This window comes from Lissotriton helveticus, chromosome 2_1, assembly GCF_964261635.1.
Source record: "Lissotriton helveticus chromosome 2_1, aLisHel1.1, whole genome shotgun sequence".
Taxonomy (NCBI): Eukaryota; Metazoa; Chordata; class Amphibia; order Caudata; family Salamandridae; genus Lissotriton; species Lissotriton helveticus.
In genome coordinates, this window is record NC_136059.1 from 1,783,992,133 (window position 1) to 1,784,009,313 (window position 17,181).

A 17,181-nucleotide genomic window follows, 5' to 3' on the forward strand; every position below is an offset into this window, starting at 1 on the left:
CAGTGGTAAATAATTACCAGGAAAACCAAGTGTTGTTGAACACATGCCAATTAACGATGTCAGACAAGCAAATGACAGTGAAGAGTCATCTGGAGGTGAGATGCTTGGAAATCCATTTGCAATTCTTTTTTTTTTATGTTTGAAAGCTTTATTGAAGTGAATAATCAATCCAACAAGGTAACACCAGCATATATAAATGAGGAAGAGGGAATATGAGGAAAGGATAAAAATAAAGCTGATGGTACAAATGAGGAACAAAGCATTTTAAGCGTTTTAAAGAGGGGGAGGAAAGGAGGGAGGGAAAAAAGGGGGGGGGGAGTAAGAAAAAATCCAGCAATAAGTCATAAACGGAAAATTGCAGTAATTATGAACAACAAGCATAAGAAAGTACAGTAAAAGCACCAATGACTATAAATAACGATAAATATATTGTCTAAAAGGCAGTTAATAACATATTATGAAGTATAAAACGGCATAAGCGAGAGAGTAAGTAAAGTGAGTAGGTATCGGAGTACACTTATTCAAGGGGGCTTAAAGTTGGCAGAGGAAAATGTACAGGGTTTTGTCTTGGCAGCTTGATCCAAATGTAAAGTTAAGGGCAACCAGTATAAATCAACATTACGAGAGGGTTTGCACAAGGCTGCGAAGGCTACGTCAAGCCTATGGGAGTGACAGAGTAAGTTCCACCAACAGGCCAGGGAAAGTTTGTGTAGAGACTTCCAGTTGGAAGAAATGTGTTGGAGGGCAGGGGCAAGCATGAGGTCAAAGAGACCTCTCGAGTGTGGTGGGAGGTCAAGAGAATCAGACAGACTGCCTAGAAACACCAAGGAAGCTGAGAAAGGGAGAGAGAAGTGAAAGATATGAGAAATACGGGTCCACACCTGTGTCCAAAAAAGGCGGACGGAAGGACAGAGAAAGAAAAGGTGAAAGGAATCTGCATTGGGGGCTTTGCAAGTCCAGCAAACAGCACTAGAAGAGGAGATAAAACGGGATAAGGAAAGTGGAGAAAAGTAGAGTCTATGATAAAAGAAGAATAGAGATTGAGTCAGAGAGGCATTGCGGGAGGTTTTGAGAGATTTAGCCCAAATTTTATCCCAAAGAGAAATCGGCCATACAGAATCGAGATCTTTCTCCCAAGAAAGTTCTAATTTCGATTTGGGGCGATCAGGGTCAGAAGCAGAGAAAAATCGGTAGATAAGGGAGGCCTTAGGGACAGTAGAAAGAAGGGTAAGTAAAGAAGAAGATGACGGGGGTGAGGTGGCAGAATCAAGAGAGTAGTATCGTTCAAGGACGGTTTCCATAAGAATGAAGTATTTCTTCGCGAAGGAAGAAGGGCATTGGAAGGAGGACTGAAATTGAGGGAAGGAGCGAGGGGACAAGCCATCGAAAAGATGATGAACCCAGATAACACCCTTCGATCTCCAGGTAGGCCAGGCAATGGGTCTATTCCGTATGAGAATAAGTGAATTATACCAAATGGGCATAAGGAGAAAGAACTCACAAGAGATAGGAACAGATGAGGTCAGGGGTCGCAAAAGAGATGAAGTGTGTCGAAAAATAGGGGAGACAAGACATGGAGCTTTAGCGGTGAAGAGGAGAACTTCTTTAAAGGAATGTGGAAGTAAGAGATCACGCTCAACAGAAAGCCAAAGTGGGGACAGAAAGGAAATGTCCTGTGATAACCAACGAGAAGCTTGACGGAGGGAAAAGGATTTGTGATAGAGACGGAAATCCGGAAAATTAGTACCACCATTCACTTTGGGTTTACGAAGGGATGAGAGTGAGATGCGCGCTTTTTTCTGTTTCCAGAGGAATTTGGACAAGACAGAGTCAATACGACGAAAGTAAAGAGTCGGAATATGAATCGGGAGCATGGAAAGTAAATAAATTAAGATTGGAGCAATCATCATTTAATGGAGTCAAGACGCCCCCACCATGAGAGGAAAAGGGGATTCCAGGAGGAGAGGAGGGCATCTATTCTAGAAACAACGGCGTTCATAGTAAGACGAACAGATGATGAGGGAGAGTTGGAAAAAAGTACACCTAGATATTTAAGTTTCTTACTCTGCCAAGCAAAGCCAGTGGAAGAAAAGAAGTGCCGAAGACAGAATTTAGTGAGGGGAAGAATCTCAGTCTTGTCTGAGTTGATTTTATACCCGGAGACCAAAGAAAAATGTTCAAATTCAGCCAATAGGGCGGGGACTGAGGTAATAGGGTCAGAAATAAAAAGAAGGATGTCATCAGCATATGCAGATAATTTAAGTTGATTGGATCCATATGGAAAGCCAGAGATGGAAGAATTATTACGGATAGAGGTCAAAAAGGGTTCAAGAGCTAGGATGAACAAAAGAGGGGAAAGAGGACAACCCTGGCGGACACCGCGTTTAAGAGTAAAGGATGAGGAAAGTTTACCATTGACTAAAACAGAGGCTTTGGGCATGGAATAGATTAAGGAGACATAGGAAATGAATTTTGGGCCAAAACCATGCCATTTCAGGGAAGCCATAAGAAACGACCAATCAACTCGGTCGAAAGCTCTTTCAGCATCCACTGAGATGGCCGCAAGAGGGATGGATAAGGAAGGGGCTTTACTGAGGAAATTAAGGAACAGTCTAGAGTTGTCCGAAGTGAGGCGACCTTTAACAAAGCCACATTGCTCTTTCCCTATGAGGTGAGGTAGAAGGGGATCAAGGCGAAGAGCGAGAAGTTTAGCAAACAATTTATAATCTACGTTGACCAAAGATATTGGCCGGTAGTTTTTGCAAAATTTGGGATCACGACCTTCTTTAGGGATGAGGCAAATAGTGGCGTCTTGGAATGACCCTTGAGCGAGGCCTTCGGAACAAAAGGACTGAAAAAGGAGAAGAAGATGAGGTAAAAGAATGTCGGAAAAATGGAGATAAAATTCAACCGGAAAGCCATCAGGACCGGGGGTCTTGCCTTTGGTAAGAGACGTCAATGCAGTGGATAATTCAGAAAGGCTAATGTCAGAGTCTAGAGTCGAGAAATTGATCTGGGAGGTATCAGGTGTAGGTAGACGAGCAAAATATGACTGAAGAAGATCTGGGGTAGGGGGATTTTCAGGAGTATATAAAGTTTCATAGAAAGAATGAAATTGCTCCAAAATATCTTTATCCGTGTGGAGGAGAGTATTGGAAGGAGAATAAATAGCATCAATAACAGTTCGCTCCTTCCGTGATTTGAGGTAATTAGCAAGCAGCTTACCGGATTTGTTGCGGCCCCCGTAATACCGAGCACTACTGCGGAGAAGATAAGAAGAGGCCGAATCCGTGGTGAGCTTATTAAAGGCAATTTTAGAAGGAAGAAGTTCAGGAGACATCTGATTTGGAGAGGAGGTATAAAATTGGTGTTCAAGTGACTTAATATGTTGTAGGGCGACCTTGCGTTTATGAAGAAACGCTTTCCTTTTCTTGGAGACAAAGTCAATAATGAAACCTCGGGCCGTGGCTTTAAACGAGTCCCAGAGGGTGTGCAAAGGGGTAGTAGGTGTAGAGTTAAGGTGGAAGAATTCTGAGGTGAAAGAACGAAATGCCGAAGAGAAAGTGGGGTCAGTGAGAAGAGAAGAGTTAAAGCGCCAGCGGGAGGATTTAGGGGTAGGGGGGAGAAGATCAAAGACAGTAAGAATAGGGGCATGGTCAGAGATGACAATAGGTTCAATGGAAGAGGAAAGAAGATGTTGAGATAAGGAGGAAGAAAGGAAAATGTAATCCAAGCGGGAGAAGGAAGAATGAGGGGGAGAGAAAAAGGAAAAATCCAAAGTGTCCGGGTGTGTGATCCTCCAGGAGTCTATGAGATGGACCTGAGAGATAGTGTCAAGAAACTGCTTGTGAGGTTTATGAGGAATGAAACGAACAGAAGATTTACGGTCTAAAAAGGGGTCTACAATCTGGTTACAGTCTCCACCCAATAGAAAGGCGTCGTCCTTGTATTGGATACATTTTGCTGTAATCATGGGCCAAAAAGAAGAATCAGGGCATGTAGGGCCATAAACATTCAGTACAGTAATCGGGATAGCATTGACAAGCAGCTTAACTAAGATCCAGCGACCCTCTTCATCTCTCTCTTCAAGGAGCAGTTTACACTTGAGACGTTTGTGGACTAGAATAGCAACCCCATTTTTTTTATGAGAAGCAGGTGAAAAGAAAACATCGCCGACCCAAAGTCTTTTGAGTTTCAAAGACTCAACGTCAGAGAGGTGTGTTTCTTGGATAAGAGCATTATCAGGATTATAAGAGGAGAGGTGGGAAAGTACTCTCTGCCGCTTAATAGGGTGGTTAAAGCCTTTAACATTCCAGGAAATGACGTTAAACATGAGACCGTATAACACTAATTAGAAATAACAGGTGCCAAAACATACTGTACATGCAATAAGGTGAAGTAGAAACAATATAAGCCATTAGAACTAGGGAATGGAAAAATGGATAAACATAGTGTATAAGCAATAGGTTAAACTGCAAAAAATCGAAAAATATTAGAACCATTAAAAAGGTAGAAAGAAGAGTAGGAGGAAAAGGAAAAAGAGAGGGGGAAAGGGGAAAGGCGAGGGGATAGGAGAGAAGGTCAGCAAAGGATGGTGAAAAAGAAAAAGAAAGAAGGCATAGAAGACAGTACAAATCCAAAAGGATGACTGTAATAAACATACCTGAAAGGGGTAAATACACAAAGGGAAGGCGGGGAGGTGGTGATGCGTTACAAGACGGGGGGACCAGGAACAGGAGCGGAACCACACTGAGACCTCACAAAAGGGAAACGAAGGACTGAACAAGATGGTGAAGGGGACATCCGAGAAGATCTGTGTATGGAAAAAGAAATTAATTAAGGACATACGGAACAAGATACATGAGAAACATAACCAGAAATAGAAAAAGAGGAATGTTGAGCATAGTCAAGAAGACTCAAGAAAAGAAAAAAGTCAAGAGGAGAAAAACGAAAAGATCAAGAAAAAGAAAACCAAGAAGAGTACATAGAACTAGAGAAAAAAGAGAGCTAGAGAGTAAAACATGAATGCAACAAAAACATTTCAGCCACTGTTTGAAGGAGATGAGGAGGCTTCCATCCCTTCCTCATTCTGTAGAAGAAGAAAATTCCGTAGTTCAGCAGGTTCCTGAAAGGACCAAGTCTTATTCCGATGAGTGACTCTGAAGGTACACGGATGAAATAAGCCATATCGTGCCCCAAGAGAGCGCAGAGAGGGACGCATTGCCAGAAATTCCTTGCGTCTGGAGGCAGTAGCATTAGAGACATCCTGAGAGAAGTAAATTCGTTGACCTTGAAAAGACAATTGTTTTTTGGTTCGTGCTGCTGAGAGGATCAAAAGAAGATCGGTGAACTTCAAAAACAGGATAATAACTCCACGGGGTTTGGGAGATGAAGATTGTCTGGCGCCAAGTCTATGTGCTCTTTGAATACTGATGGACGTAGAGGTAGGCATGTCCAAAAACTTCGGAAGGAAGGAAGTGAAGAAAGAGACTGGATCTTCCCCCTCAAGATTTTCTGGCAGATTGTAAATACGAAGGTTGTTTCTTCTGTTGCGATTTTCCAAATCCTCCGTGTGCTTCTGCAGAGAGAGGACAGTCTTTTCTAACGTTACAATGCGTTGCGTGTTGGACTGGACCTCAGGTGTGAGTAGTTCAACAGAAGAAAGGCGAGCATCCATGGATTCCCATTTCTCTTTCAGAAGCTGCATATCCTTGCTCGTCTCTTCGATAAAAGGACGCATTGCACGAAGTTCCTCCAAAATTTGATCAATAGGAGAAGAGGAAGATAGGTCATCCGGTGTGGGAGACTGTTGTTTGAGACGTTTGCCAGCTGGAGCCGGTGGAGAGGTTCTACTGGAGGTCGATTGACCCGAGGGGGCACGTTGAGAGGAAGAAGTCGACATTTTAGTAGACTGAGGTAATGTATACCCAGCAGGCGAAGAAAGCTCCGGAGAACGCACCGAAGGATCAAAGAGAAACTTAGGCTTACGTAATGATACCATAGGGAGATCTCCTGCAGACAACAATGAAGTTCAAGGCGCGGAATGATGCCAAAGAGCACCGTAGAATTAAGGAAGCCAGTCACTGGAGATAGATAGGAAAATTCAAAAACATATCTCTGTGGGTGTCACTGACAAGAGGAAAGCAATAGTCTTGGAATACTTCAGGTGAGTGTGACAGGATTGCGTCAAAAAAAAAAAAAAAAAAAAAAAAAAAAACAGACCTGAGGAAGCGCCGGTAAAGTACATTGAAGAACGCCAGCGTGCTGAATGGTGTGGGTGCCGGCGTTATCGTAGAAAAGAAAGCAAAAGGCACTTTGTGAGGCATTCAGTGAGCAAACAGTGAGGAAAACAGTCACATTACACCCCAATGACGAGCGCTGCAGTGGCAAAGCGTGTGGGGAAGCAGGTCTCACAGCAGGAACCTCATAGGTGGAAAGTCTGAATAAACGCCTCAGAGGAGATTAAAATGCTGCATAAGTACACTGTAAATGCTCACCCCCAAAGTTAGTGAAGTCAAAGAGGTCATGGCAGTCGAGGAGGCGCTGGTGCGTGGAGGATGCGGAGGTCCGGTGAATCGCGGCTGCCTAAAATGGCGGCTGCGTGAGGAGCGGCAGCAACATCACGGAAAGGGATGAAAACGGCAATTTGAAAAGCCGCCCTTGCGCTCCGTGCGGTCTCCGGAGGGTCCGAAATGAAGAGCCAGGAAGATGAGGTGAAAATAATCCCCTTCACATCGGGGAATCTTCAAGGAGGCTGGGTGGTGCGGCGGAGCTCCGTAGCTAGCCGGCCATCTTGCGCGGCAGCCAAGCCACGCCCCTCCATTTGCAATTCTAATAGAGGCATCTCATGCCAAGGTCACTGTAAGCCCTCTGTCAGATTCCTATCAACCTGAAAGTTCCCCAGTAGTATGAAGGTGCTACCCCCCTTATAAATAGTAATCTTCACCTACCCTGTAACAACAGAGTCTTTTGGATTTTTCTTTATGAACGTCTTCCTTGATCCTTCAAGGAATAGCCAGCTTGATAGGGTGTGATAACTTTGTCTTTTTACACAATCACATCACTAAAACGAATTACCTTGTAAGATATGAAACGTGTTAATCCAAATGCGGGTTTCAGGACTGACTGACCTAATCAGTCTAATGAACTTAAAACTGATGGGTGAATTCTTTTGCACTGCTATTCTCAAACTCATGCTAAAGAATGTTGACCAGCTCCTCATCATGGGCATAGCCATGATTTCTCAAACTAGTGATTAGGAACTTTACTGTGAGTAAAACTACCTCTAAAATAGAACTAACAACTGTAAAACCACACAAAGGAGCATTGGTACCAACCCCAGACCTGATGGAACTTGTAGAGTGGCTTTTTATATAAAAATGATGCCTAGAATATCAAGGTAATAAGAAGGAGAGACTCCAGAGTAGTGTAGATAAGCCTGCCTAGCAGGAACATCACAGTCTTTGGGAAAAGTGAGGTGCATAATCAACAGGTTTGGCTCCTCAAAGTTTTAAACAGGGGTGCTGGCATGTATGTCTAACATATATGGATGTTATTGTTTTAACATTCTAGGCAACTTGTCTTCTATGTCAATAAACTTTATTGGCAACAAAAGAAGGAGGAAAAACTATTAAAAAAAACCTCCAGTTGAGGTGTACCTGACCCTAGCTGAATGACTCAGAGCTGAGCTGAACAGACCTTAGCTGAATTTAGAGTAGTGGGAGGAGTTTTACTTGCACCTTAAAAAAGGGTCTTACTCCCTTGCACAATGATGTCTCCACCCCCTGAGGTCATACTGCACCAGTGAGGACAGAACTGGTTTGGACTGGGCTCAGAGTCCCTTGCACAAAGAGAACAAAGACAACATGGGGTAAAAGTAGTGGACTTTAAACCCCAGAACTTCAGATTACTTCTGGACTCAAGAGGAACCTTTGCCAAGGAGAAGAGCTGAAGAGCTGTAATGAGGAGTACTGCCCCTTTGCTGGGTGCTGTGTGGGGTTGGCCTGCAGTTGCTGTTTCTGCCAAGGAAAAGACAAAGACTGGAACTTTGGTGTGAACCTGCTTGAAGAAGATCTCCAAGGGCCTGTGCATGCTGGCCTCCTGTTCTGAAGCCTCGGGGACAGAAAGACTTCACTCCAGCTCCCCTGAACTCTGTTGCTGAGAAATCTGACATGCCAGGAGGTGCCTATTCCAGTTGTGGGCCTCTGGAGGTTGTCCCTGCTGCTGGGAACTGGAAGAAAAGAAGAACTGAAGGAATTGACGCATCACTCTTCTTGCAGATGTTTTTTGTGACGCAGCACCGCTGTGCAAGAAGAATCTCCATGCATCAGCACGCCACTGCAGATTCGACTCGACGCCTGTTGTGTGTTTTGAATACAGACACTTTGCTAATTGCCTTTGGGATAAGACTGTCTCCCCACCTGTAGGAATCTGGGAAGAGCCTAATATTGAAGAGGAAATCAGTTGAGGGCATTTGAGCAACGGATTTGCCAACAAGCAATACAACCAACAAATCAGGGACAGGGGAATTCTTCTTGAATCTGCTATCCAACAGCCAACTTAGCTTCGTTAACAGCCGCAGCAACTCTGAGAATCCAGTAGCACCAACATTTAGTGGTGATAGAAGATCGAGCCTGATCGACTCTTTGCTGTACAACATCGAATCCTTAGGTTTTGCCCTAGCATGAAGGTTGCTCAGCGCCTGGAGAGAGGCCACAATATACTAATTCTTAAGGTCAAAGGAAATTTCAAGACCATATCTAGTGCTGTATATATCCCAGAAATTGTTCCTTCCAACAATAGAAAAGCAATGAAATGGAACGTGGGAAGATACCAAAATGATGGCCGCCCATTGAATGATCACTTAAGGGATCAATGTACTATCAATTTCACCTCAGATCTCAGTGAGATCAATGATATCCTGAATATTTATAATACAATAATGTAAGTACTTTCTGCATTCTGGTAATCTCCGTGCATAAGTAATAATTATGCAAATTATAGAAATAATAATTGGTTCGACAGAACTGCAGAGATGAAAAAGTATTACTATCCAACGCCCAATGCCCACACGCTAACCTTTCAGCATCAACAAAAGAAGCTAATTTTGAGTCCCTAAGGAAAAAGCATAAAGCAGTTGTAAACCTACACGTGAATACTAACATTTGTGAATTTGGAGCTTCTGAGGAATGAAGTTACTCTTTTTCTATTCCAGCTGGTGTCCGCCAGGGGTGTTTTCTGGCTCCACTTTTATTCTGTCTTTTTTTAAATAATATGGAAACACATCTGGAAAAACAGAACCCAGGTGTACCGAAAATATGCAATAAAAAGATAATTAGTTTATCTTCGCCGCCGTAATTCTGCCACAGACACAAAACAAGATGTATAGACTGTGTGCCAATTTTGAAAATATTACACTGTTAAGATCTACAAATCAATTCGACCACAAACAAGTTTATGACACTGAAATAGTCATCCCATTTAAGGAAACTTATTTTTTTATTATTGCCATACTGTGGTTTAGAGACGAAATTGTCAGCCCATCCTAGTGCAATATTTCAGATGTATAAAGAAAGCAGTTGCGGCTGCTGTCTATGGAGCTCAATAGAGGGACTACGCCAAGGCAAAACAATGGCAAATAATAGAAAATATTTTCCTATGGCCACTATTTAAGCTTGGGCCTTGAACAGAGTTAGTCCCTTTGGGGCAGATTTACAAGCCCCTTGCGCCTCTTTTACTCCGCCGTTGCGTCACTTTTGTGATGCTGCGGCGAAGCAAAAGATGTGCCAAGCTCCAGGGTATTTACATCGTGACACATCTGGGAGACGCGTCATGTTGTAAAGCCCTGCGACAAAAGTAGGTGTTCCTGCACAGGGGGCGGCGTTCTGGCGCAGGAACGTCTTCCAAAAGTGGCTGAGTGAAATTGACAAGATTTCACTCAGTCATTTTTTAACCCTTGCAGCGGCAAAACCCTGCGCCTGCTTGAAGCAGGCGTAAGGATTGATGCAGCATTTTAAAGATAGGGCCCCCTAGAGAATTTCTGGAGCTGGGTCGCGCTTGCGACGCAACTCCAGCAATGTGCTGCCTGTACGGCACAGATGCGTCACGCATCTGTGCCGTTTTTGCCCCATGGTGCGCCGCATTGTAAATACGGTGCATCCATTGTGGCGGAGCCGTGGCGCAAAATAACCGGCGCATCCCTGCTATTATGCAGAGATGCGCCACTTATTGTAAATCTGCCCCCAAGTGTTTGGAAACAGGTGCCAGGCCCATATCGAACGTTATTGCACTGGGCCCTGTGATGTATTGGCATGACTGAATAGCAATTGCCCTCAGTAGGAATATCTAAGAATTATGATAAAGCTAGGCAGGGAGGCCAAACTGCCCAGTAACCGATGGGCTCTATACCTATATATGGGATCCAATCTGTGGAATGACCCTGCGACAAGCAGCATGATGCTGCTATACAAGCCAAAGATGCATACTGCTCTTTTAAGGGTCAGTCTATCGCCGGGACCCCAGAGCCTTCACAGGTGAATGCTAGGTACCTCATGGTGAAATAAATTCTGGGGTTAGAGAGCTGTCTTGATTGCATCAATCTGATTATACCAATACCTCTATACCTCTAATTAGATTGGGCGTTTTTCCCACAAGAGTATCATTGTCAAAGTTTACCAGCAATCCTGCCACTAGCAAGCTCTGCGACCCTGAGCATGTGGCCGTGACACTGTATTGCACTTTTTTCTATTTTGCTCAAAGACCAAATTATGTGTGAAACATGCCTTGTCTCATATTATAATTAGCTAGCACCTTTATTAAAATATGTGCATGTATTAACTTATAAATATGCGTTTGAACCCTACTGTAGAGCTGGGAAGTTGGCAAAATATTTTTTAGTTATCAACCCACATCTGAGCTAAGTGGCCTATCCCTATAAGAACAATTTTGGCCATTGGGTTGTGTATTTTGTTGTATAAAGATACACATATGGTCCTGCACCCTATTGTAGAAATGATAAAATCCCAAAAATCTTGTAGCAACAAACCCACACCTGGGCTTGCAGCCTACTCTGAGAAAATGAACGTTGTTAGATCTGCTATCTGTTTTAAGAACAATGCCTTGTTTGCTGATATCATTCCACCATGTATAATTTGCTCTTGTGCTAATGCATGTTACAAAAGAACGGATTCCTAATGAAGAATTTGGCAGTGGGGTTTTTAAACTTTTAATTTATATTTTTCATTTCTATTTGTCCAATTGTTATGGCAGATTGGTGGAAACAATATAGATAAAGATTAGATTCTATTATTTAAATAGTCAGTTCATGCCAAGAGGCATGCCTCCAGCAGATGACACCTGCTGCTATCTTTCCATCTAGTTGCATTAGCAGCAGTATTATTAATATATTACTGCACTGATGGAAGGTGTCCAAGTTCCACGGTAATAAACGCCTTCACAAACATATGTTTGCAAAATGGCTACGCTTGTGAGACCGCTGGCCCAAAATTCAAAATGATTGGGCCTCATTTATGAAATGTGACGCATCGCTGCGTGAAAACAGCGATGCGTCACTTTTCCCTGCACCCTCCTTGCAACACCAATGATGCGTCATATTTACAGTATGACGCATCATGGCACAAGGAGTTACAGATACGTCAGTATTTCTGATGTATCTGTATGGCGCAAAAGTGACGCATTGCTGGAGTGTGTCACAAAAGTGACGCAACTCCAGCAATGTGTCCTTTCATATGGGGCAAGCCCCATGTGAAAGGGCCTCCGTCAGTCTTACGTCTGCTTTGAGGCAGGCGTAAGAAATTGACGCATTTGTGTCCTAGAAGTGGCGCAGTGAAATCTTATAGATTTCACTGCGTCACTTCCATGACCCTTTCTTGCGTCAAAACGCCCCCCTTGCATACATTATACCTGGCGCAGGTATAATGTGGCGCAGGGGTTTACAAAGTGACGCATCTACCTAGATGCGTCACTTTGTAAATATGGTGCAACAAGGCACATTTTTTACGCTGCTTCTGCGTTACAAAAAGTGACGCACCGGCAGAGTAAAAGTGACACACAGCCTCATAAATGAGGTCCCTTGTTTGTAAGTGGAGAGACAGGTCAGTTAAAACTCAGCCTTACTCAGGAAAGAAATTGCATTAAATGCAACTCATCAGATATTCTATATGCTGTTGGTTCCTAAACTAATTCAATGGTGTAATTCAAATCCCCGGAAAAAAAGACCAAATTAATTTGCATTTACTACTGTGACTGCTGACCAGCCCGCTCCACCTGGATACTTCAGGAAGCCTCAGCCGTAGATGAAGCCTCCTTGATTAAGGGAGGGTAGCACTAGATTCAATGGAGTACTCCTAAGTACTCCTGACATAAATACCTGATTGGATATCCTGGTACCAGTCATAAACTTTGAGATATAACATAGTAGTCCAGTCTTCGTACTGGGCCATCTGACAGTAACTGCAACACTACACATTTAATTTTAATTTAATAAAGCATCCTTGTTATGCTAATACAGAATTCAAAGCATCAACTTCAAAGGCTGATAGGCATGCATCCCTGGCTTGCAAAACAGTGTTCAGATGAGTTAGTGGAGAAGCGATGTGGGTGCCCAAAAAATTATCTGAGCGACACATCCTCTTCAGCTCAGCTATTGAGGGGCACAGACATTGAGTTGAATGACCTTGGACACTTTCTGGTGCAAGCATTGGCAAAAGCCAATAGGTCTTCCCTTTGTAACACACTGTTTTTGCCAATGGTTTTTAGTGACACAGTGCAGCTTCCCCGATACTGTGCAAAAAAGCTAGAGAGTAAACAAAAAAAGGTGATGTGTCTACCCCGACATTTAGTAGGCGTACACAACACAGATGTTGACTTCTACAAAATGTCGCAGACAGTTTTTTCTTTTAGTCTATTGAGGCATGGGTGTGGGGAAGCACATTGAGGGCGTGTGTCGGGGAAGCACACCAAAGGGCTGGGGAAACAATACAGGAGAGCGAGAAGAACCTCAAGAGCAGTAGTAAGAGAAGCATATGAACTAGAGAGAGAAATATAGAGCTATTCAGCAGAACACACAGGAGAGAAAGCACTGTGGGTTGGAAGCACATGGAAAAGAGAAAGGAACATGGAGTGCTGCAGAGGATTGGAAGAGTAGTACACGAAGGAGACAAATACACATGCACGCTAATGGAGTCCTTAATATAAAAGAAAAAAGTAGTGCCTCAAAAGAGAGCAGTGGAAGAAGAAAAGTAATGCATGCATGCGCCCGGGGGATGTGGTTTGACAAGATGGTCGAACGAATGCTAGCCTAGTGTGCTCCATTGCCCTATTTCACAATCCTGAAACATCCTGCCCATCATATTCTAATGTATCATCTACAAGGGGAGAGCTGATTTGTGTGGACTACTAGAGCTGCTGTGAGATTGGAGAGTTGCCTACTGATGGCCGGGAGTGATGTGGTGGGGAATCCCTTCCCAAGCCTTGAAGCCTGAACTGTGAGTGGTGCCTGCATTAGTAGAGAGGGGCTTAGGCACAACTGGAACCTGCTCCCTGGGAACTCTCTTTGGTGCCTGGAAAGGTGTAGACCTGTGGCAGCAGTCTGGGCGGGTCTTCTGCGGTCTTGTGCAGGACCCACAAAGCCCAGAAAGTGGTGATGGTGACCATCCGGGATACGGCTCCACATTGAAGATTGCTGGCAGCTGTGACAGTCTTTGGCTTCCTTTGGGGCCTCAGTGGCAGGGTCCTGGTGGACAGTTGCTGGTGTGCCCCTCCTTAAGTCCCAAACGAGTGGCACTGACAGTGGGCTCTCTCCTCACCTGGAACCTGTAGGATGGGCTGGGGCCATGAGGGCCAACTAAGGGCCACCAATAGACACTGCACTTCACCTGGGGTGTGATCCCAAACTCCCTAGCTGGTGAAGACATGCTGCAGAGAGCAGCAATGGTGGTGAGGGGCCCCGACTGCAGAGTGCACAGAGGTGGTGTAACCTTGGCCTGATGAGTCAGATGAGCCCTGCCCGTAGGTCTGGCCGACGGGCTTCTTGTCACATTGGAGTCCACTAACCAGGGGATCGAGTGAGACAACACTACAGGGATCAACTAGTGTGCAACCTGCCCAGAGAAGCAATGTGGCAGGGCACGACAACTGCACTGGCTTACTGTGTGTGATTCTTCCTCGACTCTGCCACTGCGACTGTACAGGACATTTGAGGAGGGTCTGACGGCCAGAAGAAAATGAAACTGAGCTGTGAGAAACGGGGCATCACAGGTGTTACCCAAACAAGTAGAAGGACAAGATAACCCAGGCGACCCAGGACAACAATATTACCCAGTACATGCAGCCCCACACTCCACACACCAAAAGAGCATTGAACACACTGATGACTCAGGGGAACCCACCCCAAGAAAAAGCTTATGTGGGCAGAACTTATTGCAGCAATACAGGGGTGCCGTAGGGCACTTGTGGGAAAGATCATGTCAATCTCCATTGAGGTCAATCTTCTCTGTATGGATCTCCATAAAATATCAGATAAGCTGAAATCAGCTGAACATTAACTAGGAATGTTGTGGCACGAGGTAGAAACCCTTAAATATCAAATTTCCAGGATAATGACAACAACAAAGATGCTGGAGGACAGAGTGGAGGATGTGGAGGGTCTCTCACGCCACAGTAATTTGTGGATCCTGGGCTTTTTACAGTGACCGTGACCTTATCTTTACATCAACCAGGGAGGCTGGAAACATTCAATAAGACAGATACAAATTGCCATGTAAACCCACCCACACTAGGAGGGTTCTGACGTGGAGAAAGACATTTACTGATGTAAAGCAGACACAAAGAGCTCTGAAGCTCCTGTACATGCTGCATACCCAGCTATACAGACAGTGATGGCACAAAGCAAAAAGAACTTCTTCGAACACCCAGAGAAGGTGTGGTCCTGGTTAGAACTCTGGGACCAAGGGCCACAATCAGAGAGTGCCTCACAGGGGATAAGAAGGGTGCACACCAGAGTAGCTTCAAGACAAAAGGACCTGGTAACAGCCACGAGTGATGGGGCAAAGAGATGGCACTCTGGAGGTGCAGGAGACCCAGCACCTGGGTTCTACCGATCTGAAGAAGAATACTTGGACCGGACAAAGGGCATAGAGGTAACTTCATCAACCTCCATTGGGTGAACTATAGCTCGACTGGGGAGGGGGGGAGGGGTTGCATGAAGTAGCTCTTGGGACATGGAGAATGCTTATACCAAGGAAAAGGGTTGGTTGATTACAAATGTAATTCTGATACATGATTCATAGGCACTTGATAATGCTGTAATAACATATCATTAAGGGCACTTGTATTAGGGACAGATAGGGTAGCCTTTTCCACGGTACATTGACCATCTCAGATATTCTGGTGTGTGGAGAGGGTGTCACTCCCACATATTTCACTCAGTAGAACTATGATTGTATTGCTATTTTGGGGGTTGTGTTACAAGGGAGGAATTGGAATTGGGCACACACAGCTTTTGAATGTTTACAAGTGTTTACCCAAGGAGGGGAGGACGGTTAGTGGGAGGCGGTTGGCAGTTTATCGGGTTAAGTAACTGTGAAACTACATCGGCCTGCTTACTGTGCAAGTGCCTCACAATGACTCGAAGAGTTGTACAGCCCCAAGGGGAAGAAGAGTGGGGTGACTTTAAGCCAGTACTGGTTAATACATGCATACATGACTGTGGATAAGTACAACTTCCCCACCAGGAACATCAGGGGCCTGCTGGGCACTTATGTGACGAGACACAGGGTTTTGATATTTCTACAAAGACATGGGATTCTTATAGTCTGGCTCCAGGAGAAGCATCTGAAGAACACAGAGGCAGAAAAGCTTAAACAGAAATAGGGGTGGCAACTGTGCTCGTCCACATATTCAGCATATGCCAGGAGGGTTCCAGGTGGGTTGCCCCCGGGGTTCGCTTCAGACTGACGTACTTAAAAGCAGATGTAGATGGGAGGTGTATCCTTTTGCAGGGGAATTTAGATGGCATTGACCTCAGAATCCTTAAACTTGAAGCTTTGAATATAGATGATAGTAACAGGATTTGGTAGCTGACTGTCTACGAGTCCCTGTGCTTTGGGCAGGAAATATTAACTGGGTTCTGGACGGGGCCTTCAATAGGCACCCTCCAAGATAATACATGAAGCCACACATAGTGGGCGCACTGCAACAGGTAATATTTAACACAGTTACTGTGGATGTTTGGAGAGAACTCCAGCGGGACAGAGAGTACTCATGTCACTCCATTACACACCACATGTACAGTAGATTAGATCAGGTGCTGGGCAACGAGGGTATATTAACCCGATGGCGGGAGGCATAGTATTTAGCATGGTACTTATCGTGGTGCTGCCCGGGGGATGCCTCTGGGGGTTCTACTGGACTGGTAGTACTGGGAGAATCTCAGCCTGCACATAGGGGCCTACCTGAGATTAACTGGGGAACTACTGCTACTAGGGGGAATGAGTGGGCGGCACTGAAGGAAGTGGCCCGTGGTGTATGCCTGGGTATGGTGTATGGTATTAAACTGCATTTACAGAATAATCTGAGTGCACAGGAGACCAGGTTAGCAGGCTTACAGCACAGAGAGTTGGGGAAAGATGATATTGGGATGGAGCTAGTGAAGTTACAAAGATTCCTGGAGGGAACAACCAATAGATTATTAAGAAGAGGAAGTAAAGTCCACATTATTTGGTGAATCAATTCCAAGCAAATGCGAATGACAATAAAAGTCAACCGATGGTAAGCAATGGGTGTTTTTTTGTTGTTGTTTCTTTTTAAGAATTGTATTTTTAGTTTCAAACTACATCTCTCATTGAATAACATTCAAACATTGCCACAGAGAGTCAGCACATCCCTTCAATAAACCTTCCTTCCTATGGTCATGATACATGATATTATTCATTAACCATTCATTGTCAGTGCAGATAAATCATAGAATAATCATCACATGAGCACAGTAATACATTTGAGGCATTGGAAAATTAATTAGCATAGAATGTCCAAGGCCCGTACTCTGTCTAGTTTTTTACAACAGGCGTTTTATATGTTAGTTAAAGACTCATCTTCCGGCTCTGTGTCCCTGTACAGTAGGACATATTCCTGAAGGGGCCCCCAGATATATTTGGGCTTAGA